General features: G+C 55.1%; 1 pseudogene; it reads left to right on the forward strand.

The window, feature by feature from the left end:
* Positions 1 to 704: 704 nt before the first annotated feature.
* On the forward strand, positions 705 to 2214 carry LOC120702011 (annotated as a pseudogene).
* Positions 2215 to 7244: the final 5030 nt, after the last annotated feature.

Here is a 7244-nt window from a genome sequence, read left to right on the forward strand (position 1 = left end):
CTTCGGCCAGCCCCGGTGGCATCCCCTTCGGCTTGAGACGAAGAGCGCTGCTCCTGCACCGACGCGCGACCTGCTGCAGCGACCATGTCCTCAGCGGATCCAGATTGGGTGACATTGGGTTGGGAGGTCACAATGTGACATTGGCTGCATTTGAGCCCTCAAACACGAATCCAACGACTCCTCCGATTGGGCCCACCCGCAGGCCAATCTTCCCTAACCAGGCGCTAACGGATGGAATGGAACGGAGCGGACGGACGGCGCCACTCGTGCGCGGTCGCGTCGGCGCCGCAAATCCTCCATCGCTCGCGGCCGCCCGCGCTCCGGGGAAGAAGATTGCCGCCGCCGCGCCTGGCCGACACCACGTCTGGACGCCGGCAGGCCGCTCCTGGACGCCGCCGGGCCCGCCGCGGGAGGCCGCCGCCGTGCCGTGGCGCTTGGCGGCCGCCGGGCCACCGCTGCTTGAGGCCGCTGGGCTTCGCTTGCGCGGCCGGAGGTCGGCCGCCACCGCCTCGTGAAGCCGCTAGGAGGAAGGACGCCACGGATCCCCTACACTGCTTGCCCCTGTATTTGAATGAATTGAATCAGTGGATTGCCACCGCCCACCATCATCATGCTCACGAATGCGATATATACCTGTCAGGAGATCATGGACAACGATCCATTCATCTTCTGCCCCAGATCACCAAAACACAAGCTAGCTGGCTATGGCGGCGAGCGGCCGGCGCAGGGAGGAGCGGTGGAGCGTGGCCGGCAAGGCGGCGCTCGTCACTGGAGGGAGCAAGGGGATCGGGTGAGTTGATATACTCACTTGTTACGTCGTTGCGATCGCCAGATTATTATTATATATTGATGATGCTTCGGCCTGCAGGCGCGCCATCGTGGACGAGCTCGCGGGGTTCGGGGTGCGCGTGCACACCTGCGCCTGCGGCGACCCCGACCTGCAGGAGTGCCTGCACCAGTGGGGCGCTGACGGTCGCCTCGCGCGCGTCACGGGGACCGCCTGCGACGTCACGGTGCACGCCGACCGGGAGCGGCTCGTGGCCGCGGCGCGGGAGGAGCTGGGCGGCCGGCTCGACATCCTCGTCAACAACGCCGGGCAGACCATGTTCCAGCTCACCACGGAGACCACGGCGGAGGACTACGCGCGCCTCATGGCCACCAACCTCGAGTCCTGCTACCACCTCGCGCAGCTCGCGCATCCACTCCTCGTTGCGGCGGCGGCGACCCCAGCAGCGTCGTCAACGTCTCCTCCGTCGGCGGGATTGTCTCCTACCTGGCAATGTCCGTGTACGCGACGACCAAGGCCGCCATGAACCAGGTCACCCGGAGCCTCGCCGTTGAGTGGGCCAAGGACAATGTGCGCGTCAACTGCGTCGCGCCGGGTGGCGTCCGGACAAACATTGTCAGCAGCAGCGGCGTGAAGCTGGACCCGGAGGTGGCGCGGAAGATGGGCGAGGCGGAGATGGCGCGGGTCCCCCAGTGCCGCGAGCCGGAGGAGATCGCATCGCCGGTCGCTTTCCTCTGCATGCCGGCCGCCTCCTACGTCTCCGGCTCCGGGCAGGGGATCCGCGGCGTCCTTCCTCCTAGCAGCTTCACGAGGCGGCGGCGGGCGGCCTCCGGCCGTGCAAGCGAAGCCCGGCGGCCAGGCGCCACGGGACCCGCAGGGGCGGATCAGCGGCGGCCAGGCGCCACGGCGTGGTTGCGGCCTCCCGCGGCGGGCCCGACAGCGTCCAGGCGCGGCCTGCCGGCATCCAGATGCGTCGGTGGTGTTGGGGACACCACCTTCGGCCTGCTCGCCGAAGGGTACGCGAAGACCAGACGATGTGCGAGCTGAAGCGAAGGTCAAGCAAAGAACGTGAGGGTGAGGGTCTTCGGATGTTGCACCGAAGGAGTACCGGCGCGCCGGCGAGGTGCTTGAGACGCCTTGCGAAGAATAAGAAGTCTTCGGAGGATGCGTCGAGGCTGATCGTCGCGAAGAGGGTTGCCCTAAACAGTGGGGCCCGTCTGAGCTGTAATCCACTCGCAGTTGTAACAGGGAAATTACGCGTGAGTCCAAAAATATTCCTGAAATATGACCGTTGTAGAGGCTCAGAGTAGTATTTACACTTGGAAGGTGAAACGCCGCCTATAAATACCCCTGTAATGAGCATTGATGAGGGACATTCTTTTGAATAGAGAGAGAGAATACCGCACGGTTGTCCGTGGTTGTCCGTAGCCTACGTGTTCACTTGTACGCATTCCTCTTCTCTTGGTGCCCTCTTCCTTACTGTTGTAGTGTTCGTCCGTCCCGGAGACACACTCCACCACAGTTTGGCGCCCACCCGTCGGTTCGATATACCACATGGCGGCGACGAAGAAGAAGGGAACCACAACGACACCTTTGCAGGACGAAGCTGCAGCACCACAAGCCAACGGAACTAATAGCAATGACACCTCCGTCGACACCATTGCAGACGGCCAGCTCGAAGTCAACTTGCTCGACCTCGGCATCTCTGCCGAAGATATCACGGCGATGCGACGCATCGACGCTCGCCTCAAAGAAGTACAAAGGACCCAGCAAAAGGCCTTGGAAGTAGGGCCTTCAGAGAGATAGATGATAACAAGAGCGAAGGGGAAGGAAACCATGCTAACTGAAGCTGAGCGACACGAGCAATACAACAAGCTGAAAGAGGTGGAGCTTCGCTGCAGAGCGATACAGAAGAAGCTGCGAGAACAATGGCTCATGCTTGAGAAAATGCAAGCACCGCCGCAACCACCAAGGGAGACAGCAACGACCAACCCACAGCAACAGGCGCTGCCAAGGATCCGCCCAACAATCATACCAATCGAAGAGAACTCTGACCACGCCGAATTGGATGGCAAAGCGGGCTACCGAAGGGGCTATCAGCGAAGCCGGCAACATCATGGCCTCAGAACACCATTATCCAAAGAACTGGAGGAGATACAATGGCCTCATCGCCTCAACCCAGCAGTGTTACCCCAGTTCAACGGTGAATCAAACCCCGAAGAGTTCCTGCTCAAGTATGAAGCCACCATAGAAGCAGCGGGAGAAGGCACCACGTGTAAGGCGAAGGCACTCGTCCTCGCGTTACGGGGCCTGGCCCAGCGATGGTATACACACATCCCCTCGGGAAGCATATTGTCATGGAATCAGCTTCGCTTAGAACTACGCGCGAGTTTCCGGGCCGTAAGGCCCGATGAAGTCACATCATGCGACTTCCATAATTTGAAGCAAGCAAGCATGACTCTGCAAGAGTACCTCGAGCGCATCATGAAGCTTCACGCAAGAGGGCCGGATGTCGCCAACCAAAGCATCATCGATGCAATAGTTCATGGGATCAATCTAGGCCCATGCGAAGAATACATATCCCAGCGCAAGCCGAAGACAGTCACCAAGCTATTTGAAATAATGCAAGAATATTGCATCTACGACCGCGGGAAAAGGCGAAGGCTCGAAGAAGTGAACGACCAGAAGAAATCAAGGAACAGCGAGAGATCGCACTCGAAGCCATGGCACGTCGATCAGGCGAAGCACCAAAAGACAGTCAACAACGTCTCCAAAGAGGAGCCACGAGATTCCAAGCATCACAACAAAGGCAGGAGCGAGAGATACCATCGCGATGACCGGTCTAGCCGCGACGACATGTACTATCGCGAAGATCATCATCAAAAGGGGCGAAGAGAAAAAAGGAGGCCGAAGAGAAAAAAAATTCCATTTTGTTATTTCCATGGCAAAGACAAAGGCCATTAGACCAATGAATGCCCCATCGCCATCGAGAAGAAAGCAGAACTCGAGCGCCAAAACGCCCAACCAGCGAAGCCAGTCAACTACACCTCGCAGCCACTACAACAACTTTCCACTCCAGCTACCACTTGGACTTCGACACCAAATTGGCCAATATCATACCCAGTCTTCAACTACAACCCATCATACACACAACCAATGCCAATCCCTTCACACCAACCAATGCCAGTCCCTTCGCAACAGCCACTGCCACTGCTACCCGCTCCGCAATACACCAACACACGGTCGAGGAGCTCCACGCCCCTACCCCCACCACCGAAACTTGAACCGGGGCAGATACCAGAGAGAGCAACAGATGCACCCTACGGCAGCATGGTCAACATCATCAATGCCACCTCTGGAGGATCCAACGAGCCAGTGCATGAGACGAAGAGGCAGCGCAAAGAATACTTCAGAACCGTCTCTCACGTGAGCGAAGGCAAACATTTCCGAACTCCGTGGTCGCATGTCCCGATCTCGTTTACACAACAAGACCTTCGGCTGCAACACTACCCACATAACGACCCCCTCGTCCTCAGAGCCAACATTGGCAAGAATTCTATACACTTCACAGGAAACGATGTCGGGCGAATCCTGGTCGACAATGGCAGCTCCGCAGACATCTTGGTGTGGCAGTGCTTTGTCAAAATGGGTTTCACTGAAAAAACCTTGCAGAATTCACAATACCCGTTCATTGGCTTTGGAGGAAAGAGGATAGAAGCTCTCGGCAAGATAGAGCTCAATGTCACTTTCGGCGAAGGAGCTACGCAGAGAACTGAAGCAACAACCTTTGATGTGGTGGACATAAACTACCCCTACAACCCTATTTTCGGCCGCAACACACTAGTAAAAATTGCAGCAGTGATCCATCAGCCATACTTATGCATGAAGCTGTATTCGGCCGGAGGAGTCGTCACAGTCTTCGGCAATCAGGAAGAAGCAAGAAGATGTGAAGACAATGCATCCACCGCCATCAAGAATGTCCATGTCATCGAAACACCAGAAGAGGACATTGAGACGGCAGCCAGCAAAGACCCGAAAGGGGCAGAAGGGGTATCACCGGCAGAGCACACGAAGAAAGTACCATTGTGCGAAGATGTGCCCGACCGGATTGTAATCATCGGCAAAGGGCTCAAAGAGGCCGAAGAGGCAAGACTCATTCAATTCCTACGCAACAATCAGGATGTGTTTGCTTGGTCCTCATCAGATCTGCGAGGGGTCAGCAGAGCGGTCATTGAACACACGCTCAAACTAAACCCGAAGGCGAAGCCAGTAAAACATGCCCAGAGAACAATGTCCGAAGAAAGGCAGAAAGCAGCACAAGCCGAAGTGCAAAAATTGCTAGACGCGGGCGTCAACCGCGAAGTGCAGTATCCAGAATGGCTGGCAAATGTTGTCATGGTGCCGAAGAAAAAGGGAAGTGGTGAATGTGCATAGACTTCACAATCCTCAACAAGGATTGTCCGAAGGACGAATACCCACTGCCACGAATCGACATGTTTGTCAATGCGGCGGCCTGCTCAGAGATGCTGAGCATGCTAGATTGCTTCTCCGACTACCACCAAATCTTCATGAACAAGGCAGACGAAGAGAAAACCAGCTTCACCACTCCCTTCGGGACATATTGCTATGTGAGAATGCCAGAAGACCTTCGAAACACGGGTTGCACCTTCAACAGAATGATCAAAATTGTACCAGGGGACCAACTGGGCAGAAACATCTCCGTATATGTCGATGACGTGGTTGTCCGAAGAAAGAAAAAGGAATACCACATTCAAGATCTTCGCGAAACTTTCGGAAACTTTCGCCAACATGGACTGAAGCTGAACCCAAAGAAGTGCATCTTCGGCGTCCGAAGAGACAAGCTGCTAGGCTGCATGATCACTGAAAGGGGAATCGAGGCAAATCCAGAGAAGATCGAAGCCATCAGGCGGATGAAACCGCCAACTACAAAGAAGGGGGTGCAAAAGCTAACAGGCAGGTTGGCTTCGCTGAACCGATTCATCTCCAAGTCAGCAGAGAAGTGTCTTCCATTCTTTAAAGCATTGAAAGGCTCTCGCAACATGCAGTGGGGCGAAGAGCATGCGAAGGCCTTCGAAGCCCTCAAGAAATACATTGAAAATTTGGCAGTCATGTCCAGCCCTTCGGAAAAGGCGGAGTTGCTGTTATACATTGCCACATCAGGTGTAGCTGTCAGTGCGGCTCTTGTCGAAGAGTGCACAGTCGAAGGGATATTGACGCAGGTGCCCATATATTTCATCTCCGAAGCCCACAACGGCTCAAAACTATTGTACTCAGAAATGGAGAAGATGGTATATGCTGTGGTCATGGCAGCGCAAAAGCTTCGCTATTATTTCCAAAGTCACAAGATCAAGGTACCAACCTCTTTCCCTCTTCGAGACATGTTTGAGAATAGAGATGCTTCCGGCAGAATTGGCAAGTGGGCTACCCAGTTAGCTGAGCACACAATTGACTTCGTTTTCATATCAGCAATCAAGTCCCAGGTCTTGGCAGATTTTATCGTAGACTGGACTCCAGCTACTCCTTCACACGAACAGCCGAAGATCGAAACAATATGGCAGCTCGAATGTGATGGTGCATATCAGAGAGATGGAGCTGGGGCTTCGGCAGTTTTGACAGCCCCTTCGGGAACACAGCTGAAGTACGCACTTAGGCTCGACTTCAAGGGATGCACGAATAACATCGCAGAGTACGAAGGCCTACTCTTGGGTCTTCGGAAAGCAAAAGTGCTAGGCACGCGAAGACTATCCATCAGGTCCAATTCTGAGTTGATCACATGCCACATCAACAAATCCAACAGAGCACTGAAGCCAGAGTTGGCGAAGTACTTAGCAGCGGTGCGAAGCATGCAAAAGTATTTCCTTGGGTTCAGCATACGCAACTTCCCCAGATCATAGAACAAGTAGGCCGATCAGCTAGCAAAGGCGGCAGCACAACATGATCCTTTGCCACCAGATGTGTTCTTTGAAACATTAAAACAGGGCTCCGTAAATTGTGCCGAAGAGCCTGCAAAATTCATCAATGCCATAACCAGCAAAGACTAGAGGGCTACTATCATGGCCTACCTTCGCAGACACTTTGTCCTGGAGGATGAGAAGGAAGAAAAGAGAACGGCGCTTCGCGTACAGAATTACAGAATCATTGGCGAAGAACTGTACCGAGGGGGGTCTGCGTGCCACTCCTAAAGTGCATTTTGCGAGATGAAGGCAAGCAGATACTCAAAGAGATACATGCAGGGATGTGCTCCTCGCACATCGCAACAAGGGCTCTAGTAGGCAAAGCTTTTCGTGAAGGTTTCTATTGGCCTTTGGCTATGGCAGATGCACACGATGTGGTTCGCACATGTCCAAACTGCCAAAGGCATGCCCCATACAGCAAGTTCCCACCCGACGAAGTGCAGTTGTTGCCTCCGGTATGGCCCCTCGCATGGTGGGGCATC

Source organism: Panicum virgatum, chromosome 4K (assembly GCF_016808335.1).
Source record: "Panicum virgatum strain AP13 chromosome 4K, P.virgatum_v5, whole genome shotgun sequence".
Classification (NCBI taxonomy): Eukaryota; Viridiplantae; Streptophyta; class Magnoliopsida; order Poales; family Poaceae; genus Panicum; species Panicum virgatum.